The sequence below is a fragment of the Balaenoptera physalus genome (assembly GCF_965194825.1).
Source record: "Balaenoptera physalus genome assembly, chromosome: 9".
NCBI lineage: Eukaryota > Metazoa > Chordata > Mammalia > Artiodactyla > Balaenopteridae > Balaenoptera > Balaenoptera physalus.
In genome coordinates, this window is record NC_138888.1 from 22,356,963 (window position 1) to 22,366,557 (window position 9,595).

Consider the following 9,595-nt stretch of genomic DNA (forward strand, 5'->3'; position numbering starts at 1 on the left):
TTATCTTTTTTCTTCCCATATCAACAACAGCTATCCCAGACCTTTTTCTCATTAAAGTTCCCAACTTCATCCATGTCCCCATCACCCTTACTGTTCACCACAGATCCTCTTACATTTCAGGCTGCCAGTAGATAAACTTTTCCGCTTCCCTCATATTCATGTTAGGACTTATTTAGAGGGTTACCCATCCTTCTGATTTTCCTACATTTTTCTAAGGAAGAAATGTACTTACCCAATTCCAAGGCCAGACCTTATTAAAAATTGCATATAAGCCTATGACCTTTTCTTAAACTAAGATGATAAAAACAATCATAAAGTGTCAGTTGAATGGAAGTTCAAAAGGAGATTCAGTGACTTTTCGAAGGTGTGATATTCATGTTTGTATCCTCAGTACAGGGTCTGGCATACAGTAAATATCCAATGTGTGCCTTCTCAAACAAATTGGAGTAGGATAGAGGATGGATTTCTAGCTCAGATTAAAGAGGAAAGACTATGTAACACAGCCAGAATTATAGGAAGTACAAAGAATGCTGGAGACCACAGGGCTCTTAAGGGGGAGGAGAGAGAAAAAGGCACTGGACATCAGTGCTTCTCCCTTGAAGTTTGGTCTCTGACAGGTTTGGGGATCTATGGTGTCGCTCTCCACGGATGCCGACAACTAGCTTCTGCTCTTGTTCAGGTTTATTTTAAGGTGTCCTTAGAGATTCTAAGATGCCATGATTCTTACAGTAAAAGAAAAGGTAAAAAGATAATTAATGCATCTTAATCATTTCAAGCATCTCACAAGAGCCCTTCAGTTTTCAAACTTGCATAAATATTTAGTACTCTTGCCATATATTTCAGCACTTAGCATATTTTGCATGTATTGGGAAAGTAGTGAGCAATGATCATTTGTTAAATGAACTCAAAAAAAAGTGTGTCTCTGAGAGACAAACTAAGACCAGAAACCATTATTCTGTAGTACAACCAACCAGCTGAGTAATGCAATTTGATTGTCTCAGCACCTAGGGAGTAGATACAAGAGACAAACAGATGGCTCAATTGACCTGAGAGAGAGGATTGTCTAAGTTTGGTGGGTTGAGGCACATGAGGGTTTGGATAAGAATGCAGAGGGAAATGTTTGTCTCTGCTGGATAGGGAGTTAGGCAAACCAGGAGAGCCATCATGGAAGGACCAGGGGACTGAAGTGTGACACTATCAAAGAGAAGATTTGATGAGAAAGATGAGTGGATTGAGGAGTAGGATTAGAAAGTCATGGTCTCAGAATTACATATTTTAAAGTAGAAGAGTTCAGAAAATGGATGAAGGACCAATGTTGCTATGCATTGTTTGATGAAATGGAATGAGCAAAGTCAGTTGTAAGATTTATTTGAACTCTCCTTGTGATTCTGTGCTGTCTCATAGCTGAGGGATTAAAGTGGCCGGTGGAGGCACATTTCTCTGCCTCCAGTGCATCTCAAGTCATCCTAAGCAGGATGCCAAAGACCAACGAGTAAGAGAGGCTGTCTTAGGCTCAGTCCTCATATTCTTAGGTGTTGAACCTAATCTCTGTTTAGAAACTACTTATCTACTTTCCCCACTTATATTTTGGCCTTAACTCTTCTCTCTGAACTATCGTATTTTTGTTCCCTTCCCTACAGTAGGTGACCTCAGAGCTGTGATTTCCCTCCCCTTACAGGATGTCAATGTCTGTCAAACTCTTTTGGTTTAGCTAGACATCAGTCTCTCTTTTCTTTGAGTCTATTCCATTTAGTTGCCTTTCAAGACCTTATTTAACATCTCTCAGGGATCCATTTCCAAAAGTATCTGCTCTTTTCACTCTTAGTTGGAAAGATTTAAGAAATGAGTCCACACTTAGAATATTTTATTTCATCTTATTTTTACCTAATTTTTCTAAAATATGGCAACAATGACACCACTTAAACAAGTGGGATACATTTTTTAAGGCAGAAAGATCTTTCCTTGTGTCCTCAAATCATAATAGCTGGAACCCTAAGGGTAAGGAAGAAAGCCATCTCTGCCTCTCCCTCGGCTATTTCGTAGCAAGACTAGACTAGCCTAGACAAAGAATAAGTCTGGCAGATAATATTCCTTACTCAACACAGTAGCTCAGAATGTCTGATAAGGCTGTTCATGGGCAATTTCTCTTCCTTGAAAATTGCTGTTTGATCTTGCTGACCTTTCTTGGAACGCTTGGAGGAAACATGTCCAGCAGTGGGAACTCTCCGACAGTTATGGGAGTAAGGGGACTATGCTATCAAGTGAGACTGACTTTGGAACGATGCCTGGGATCCCCCAGCAGGCACTCAGGCTCCCAGAGTTAGCAGCTCTCAATCCATGTCTTAAGAGACAGCTGGGTTAGGGCAATGAGAAGTATTTCGTTCTCTAAGCAAAAAGCTTCAGGCATGGAGCTTTCAAAATCTGTGAGTATATTTTGCATATTCAGAATTGCTTTTACTTTTACAGGAATTAATTTTTTATTCTATCATAGTGTGTTTGTTTTGAAGATTTTGTCTTTTTTAAGCCTTTTTTTTTTTCAGTTGTTGTTGTTAGGTACTGATTTTAAATTGTTTTTATTCCTAACCAAGTAAAAATCTTTGTTTCTTCAACTTTTTCTATGCCACTGGGAAAAAAAATGCTTCAGATTTATGGACATTTGGCCAAACACCCCACCAGTGCTTCATCATATAAACACATCTACTGGTGACAAGTTTCCAAGGATGATACTCAACTCTGGTCCACGCACGAGAAAAATGCCATGTCCTCTGGTGTGGAGCCCATGCAAAGTAGCCTTCTTATCATGCGAGTGCGGGAAATGAGGTTGCTCTGCCCTCTCTCATACTTCCACCGCCACAGTTCCTTCCCAATGCAGAATCCTCAGTTTGACATGAGCCTCAGCACTTACATAGATATATTATTTCTTTGGACCACCTTTAATCAAAATGTCTTAGATAAAACGCTCACCCCTACACCCTACAGATACTCCAAAGTAAAGTACTCTCCACAAAGTTAACTTGGGAAACACAGTTGGGAAGTTAATTCCTGGCAAAATAGTTTGATAGTACAGGAAATAATGTCATTTTTTTTTTGGAAATTCACAATATGTATTAATAAATTAAAGCCTCTGCAAAGTCCTATAGCAATGAAATGTCTTTCATATTTTTAATCCAGTGTCTCTCAAACTAAGATATGATCCCTCTTTCTTTTCTTTTACATAGCACCTGTTCACCTCAGGTCAAACCCAGTCATGACAACCTATGAGACCTCTGTAGAATATGTTTGGCTGAACAGCCCTTTGGCTTTCTTCCATCTGCCCACACTGAGTAGCATGCTGGGATGTTGTCTGGGAAGCTCCTTATTAAACTAATTGAAAGGCTGCTCTTTATCCTCACGACTGTCCAGTTTTCTCTTCTTGAAAACTCAGGCAGAATTTTTTCCCATCTCTCAGTATCAGAAAAATCATGATATCTTTGGGTAACAAATACTCTTTTATTTTATGGACTCTGTATGTATTTTGTCTTCTTTGTGCTGATAGATAAAAAGGTCAAATTTGAGCCTCTTGGACTGGACTCCCAACAGGCAGTTTATTTGCTAACCTATTTCCTTACTTAATTTAATTTTTCCCAAACACTTATTTTTCTTAACATTCTTGCTTATTTGGTTATTATAATGTTGCCCTATTCTAGTGTATGCATTTTATAAATTAATGTGCATTCCCATTGTAATAAGGAGGGACATAAAACATCATTGTTTAAAATTTCCATTAAGGGTTATGAATGAATGAGATACTTAGGCTGATCAACTTTAATATAACTATATTAGACAATATACTAGATGCTTTGAAGACTATCAAATTCAGGAAAATAGCTATCCTAGAAGCTTTACAGTTTTAGCTTTTACATTTAAGACTGTGATCCATTTTAAATTAATTTTTGCATATAGTGTGAAATAGGGATGAGATGTGATCTTTTTCCATATAGATATCCAGTTGTTCCAGTACAATTTTGTTGAAAAGAACTTTGTTTCTCATTAAATTACACTGGCATCTGTCATAGGCTGAATGGTGATCCCACCCCCCACCCCCCAACAATATCAACTTCTAATCCACAGAACCTGTGCACATTATCCTATGGTAAAGTTGTTTTTACGGATGTGATTAAGTTAAGGCTCTTGAGATGAGGAGATTATCCTGCATTATCTGGGTGGACCCTGAGTGTCCTAAGTGTCCTGCTAAGAAAGAGGCAGAGGGGGACTTCCCTGGTGGTCCAGTGGTTAAGAATCCTCCTTCCAGTGCAGGGGACTCAGGTTTGATCCCTGGCTGGGGAACTAGGATCCCACATGCCGCGGGGCAACTAAGCCTGTGTGCCGCAACTACAGAGCACATGAACAACAACTACTGAGCCCACGTGACACAACTAGAGAGAGAAGCCCATGGGCTGCAACAAAAGATCCCACATGCCACATTGAAGATCCCTCATGCATCAACTAAGACCTGACACAGCCAATAAATAAATAAATAAATAAATAAATAAATAAATATTAAAAAAAAGAGAGAGAGAGAGGCAGAGGAAGGTTGGACACGGTCAGAAGGCAAAAACAGAGAGAGGTTTGAAGCTGGCTTGGCAAGTGGAGGAAGGGACCGTGAGACAAGGAATGTAGTTCCAGAATATGGAAGAGGTAAGGAATGTATTCCCACATACACAGTTGTGAGAGTGACCCTGTCAACACCTTAATTTCAGCCCAGTGATACTGATATTGGACTTCTTGTCTCTATACATGTGAGAGGATTTAAAGAAAGCAAAAATCTTTGGCGATGGTATAAGTCATAGAGCAGGAAAAAAATGAAGCCTAGCATGAAGGAAGTCTCCTCTCCCACTTCACGGGGCAGGAAGCAAAAGACCCTCTGGATTTGGGGGAAGCACTTGAGGAGAGAATTAAGGAGACTAGACTAAAGGTAGAGATGCTACCTGAGGTCTCTGGGGACTAGCATCCTTCATTCCCTGGGCCTGCCCAGGATGGAGAGAGGTGAGGCAAAACAAACCTCAGACAACGTGAGGTGAGAATCCGAAAGCAAAGAAGGCTGTGCTCCACTTTCTTTTTTGGAATACGAGTGCTCCGGAAGCCAGCATAAAGTGGGCATGATCAGGTAGCCATAATCCAGGGAGATTTCCAGGCAACTGGCCTCAAGAGAAGATTCAGGGGCGTTTCATGGAAAGCAGCTGATAGTTTCTGAGCACCTAAAGAGGATGAGGGAGAGTACAGAGGTAAATGGGTGACTAAAGCTTGAGCTTGAGATAAAGAAGCTGAAGAAGGCAGGGAACTCTCATCTGGAGGCAGTGACTAATTTCGTTGTCTTTTGTGATGGATGTTGGCACAGTGCCCAAAAGACCAACTTTAGTGGGTATCAGCTGAGGATGCCTGGTGATACGGTGGGCTCATGGCCAGAGATTATGGGGATGAGATATTTCCAACCAACGCCCCAGGGGCATTGTTTAACTTTTTCTTGGTGCCAAGACAGTGCAACATAGGAACCTCCTTGGGAACTCAGGTCAAATTTGAGCTTAATAATAAAGAAGAGGAAAGGGAAGAAATCTCCAAAAACTGAATATGTACCCCAAAGTGTCTAAGTATTAGAAAGTAACTGAGATGAGATTTCACTTTATTATTAAAAGATCAATGGATTGCTCTAGATTTATTAAAATTGGATAAAATAATAATTTTTCACTCTGTGGAGATTGGGAGCTTTAGAAAAAAGTTGAATTTTGATATAAGAAATAAATAATAAAGTTATATTTAAGCAATTCAAATATTAATGTGTAAATTTGGACACTGCCACATACATATATTCATTAATTTCTATTACAACAATAAATAGCTAGCATTTCCATTTTATAGTTAATAAAAGTTAGGCTCAATGAGTTAAGTAAATTGTCTATGTAAATATAGTTTAAAAAGGTAGAATTCAAATCTTGGTCCATTTAATTTCCAAGTTGTGTCCTTTCCATTGCTAACACATGCCTCCAAGGGAGAAACCACTATCAAAAACCTATTAACACCACAGAGAGCTGACTTCACTCTCCTCAGCCTCAGTTTCTCCATCTTGAAAATGAAGATCCTCCTAGACATAAAAATTTATAATTCTATACTATGGTGTGGCAGAAAAACTCAGTAATTAATTTTCCTGCAAGATACTTTGAGAGTTACCATCTTGATTATGGTAAAGTTGATATATGAAAAAGTTGAGAAATTATATGCAGAGTTCAGGGGAAAGTTTAGCATATGACATTCTCATTTTCCCTACTTGTTGGTGCATTTGTTTTTGCTTTTAGGAATGGGAGCAGGGAGTCAGAAAAGCCTTGACTAGCTACCAGCATTAGCCAACTTTAAGGGAGATAAAGTAGTTGAATTCTTCTTTTAAAGAAAGGACTCTGCAATGCTTATTTGGTTCAACGTGACCGGTGGGAGCTAACCTTTATAAAAAGTTGTCAGACTTCTAACCAGTATAAACATTTCTTCTCAACTAATCTTTTATTATAGAGTTTGAGTTGCAAACGCCTTCTTCAATTGTGGTAAGAATCAATATGGGAGCGAGAAAATAGAGTTTGTAGATAATTTCCTTTATTCTTCCATAAGCATTGAGAAAAAGCATATTCTTCAAATAATACAACTAAGCTGCAGAGATATATTCTTCATTGCTCCATTGGGACTCCCCTCCCACTTATTCACTTTTAAAAACCCTTAAATTATAATTTAACCAGAACTTCTCTAATACCCACCACACGCAATTAGACAAATTCTAATATTCTGGTAACTAACATATTAGGAAATGACAGATATTAAATCTGAAACTTAGAAAATCAAATACATGGAAAAAAATGACCATATTTTAAAGTAAGAGTATAAGAACAGGAGTTGCTAAGAAACTACTATCCCTGAAGCTTTTCCTTGGAAATACGCTATTTTAAACGTACAATGAAGATGAACAAGGTGGATAGAGTATGCACAGCTACAAAACAAATGCAGTGATGAGTTACAGAAAAAAGAGGAATGCAGTTTGTAATCCACAGGATCAGATTTGTGGATCTAAGCAATTCTCAGTAAATATTTGTATGTTCTTCCTATTTTGTTAACTTTAAATTTTAAATTGAATTATAGCAGTTTCACTTTGTAAAGTTAATAGTTGACAAAAGCAAATTATATAGAAGAACTCTAAAATTAGTTTTCTTAACTGGGTAGGATTTACCTCATCCATCTGAACCAACCAACTTTGCCATCCTTAGAGCCAAAAGAATGTGGATATTGGCCTATTTTAATAGTTCTAGTTCAGACAGAAGTCTACTCTGCCCTAGAAAGTCTCCCAATGATAAGCTGAGGCATTTGTAAGGTTCACCTTGTTTATTTCTTCTCTCTCAGGAATTACATTCTACACTGACTGATACCTAATATATGAAAACCATTGTTTCATATATTTGGGGGTCTTTTGGGGGGGATTTTGGTTTTTTGTTTGTTTGGGTTTTTTTTGATTTTTCAGTTATGAAGGTAAATCTGGTTCCTGTTACTCCATCTTGGCTGGAAGAGAAGTCAATTTAATTTTATTTAATCTCATCTTTTCCCCTGTCTCATGAACCATTTCCTGGCTTTTGCCTTAGTGTAAAGAAGTTAGGATCAGTAACATTTAAATTAGTTTGGTCCCATCTCTGACTGCTGCTCTTAAGTCCCAGGTATACTTAATTCTGTCCTTTTATTATTGGGCATTTCCACTGTAAGTCTCTGGCACTGCAGTGCCCGATATGACGGCCACTTCTCACATGGAGTACTGAGTACTTACAGTGTGGCTAATCCAAATAGAGGTGGCCTATAAGAGTAAACTACAGACTGGACTTCAAGGATTTACTACAAAAAAGTAAAATATCTCCTTAATAATCTCTTATATTTATTACACTTTGAAATAAATATATTTTACACATGATTTCATGTGTTTCTCCTTACTTTTTTAAAAAAATGTTTTAAATGAGTGCACTAGGAAATTAAAAATCACATATATGACTTACATTATGTTTCTATTACCGCTTTCCAGAACACTTTCAAAATAATTTGTAAACATCTGTTCTTAATCCTAGAACCATCTCTATGTCATTGGCATTTAAAGATCAGAAAATGTGTGAAAATGAAAATGGAGAGAAACCTAAAGAGATGATTTGAATTGTAATCTCAGTTCTCTAGGAAGACGCTCACAGTGACTTTTGTAAAACTTTGCCACTTTTCCACAGGCTCTGATTGGCTTTTTTGCCGCTCTCTGCAGGTAATCTTTTTGTCTTCCGAATTTTCCTCTGTCTGTTTCAACTTAAATATTCTTCCAGGATAGTGGTTCTCAAACTGTGGCCTTTGCTTCAGCAGTAATAGAATTACTTGGAAATTTGCTAGAAAAGCAAATTATAACTCGTTAGTGATTCAAAAACTCAGCAGGTGGAGCCCAGCAATCAGGGTTTTAACAACATTCCCTATTATTTCAATGCGTGCTCCTGCCTGAGGACCACTGCTCAGTATGAGGAACCATAGTTAACATACCAAACATGTCGACTGTCTTCAAAGTCACCACCAGCTCCCCTTTTTGACTTCCTTATTTCTATTAACCTTTCTTCTTGTCATCAAGGTGCAAAACGTCAATGTCAATTCATCCTTCCCCCTCAAACCCTATGTTCAAAAAGTCATCAACTCCTGCCATTACTGACGAGCAAGTACCACAGATTGGACTAAATATGCCCTCATTCAGTGTCTCCTTTTGCTCTCCTTCCTGCTATATTCTGGCCAAATTGAACTACTTTTTCTGTAATGCTCTACTTTGATCAAGTTGTTCCCACTGGTTAGAAACTGTTCCTTACTCTGGAGAACTTACCCATTTCTAACTTCCCAGCGGTCAAATGACCTGTTCTTAAAGTTAGAGTTCAAAAGCCACTTTGGGGAGGTTTCCAGTCTTCTCAAATCTGCAGTTATTTCCCTCTTTCCTAATTGAACAAAATCTCTACCTCTTTCCACCGTTAATTTTATTTTTATCTCTTTCATTACTCTACCATGGGTTTTACCCTTCTAGTAAATTATAAATTTCTTGAGGGCAGGCTTCAAGTCTGGTTTATCTTGTTATCCCCTAAGAAATAAGAAAGGGGGAACTAATATTTCTCACATAAACTCCTGTCCCAGGGCTTTTGCACTTTCTATCCCTTGTGCTTCAAATATTCTTCCCCCAGTATCTCTATGGTTTTGCTCACTTACTTTAAGTCTCTTCTTAAGTATCACCTCACAAAGGAAACCTCTCCCCCTTGTTGTCCTTTTGTCCTCTTGTCTTATTTTTCTTCATAAGACTTATCCCTAGGTAAGACATATAAAAAAATCTATAAAGATATATAAAGATAAAAAGATATACGTATCTTTTTCTTTTTGATGACTGCTCTGTTTCAAGTATCTTGAATTAGAATTATTTGTTGAATGAATGAATGAATGAATGAATGAATTTAATTCCTGAGCCTCAATCAGTGCATCTTTAATGGTGAAACAATTATACTTACTTGTAAGAGATTGGGAGAGTAAATGAGGTGAC

The 9,595-nt window shown here is 37.9% G+C and overlaps 1 protein-coding gene across 1 annotated transcript in view; it reads right to left on the minus strand.

Annotated features, from left to right (window-relative positions):
* LOC309666875 (uncharacterized protein) overlaps window positions 1-9,595 on the minus strand; it is a 367,169-nt gene that overhangs the window by 305,300 nt on the left and 52,274 nt on the right. The window lies entirely within an intron of this gene.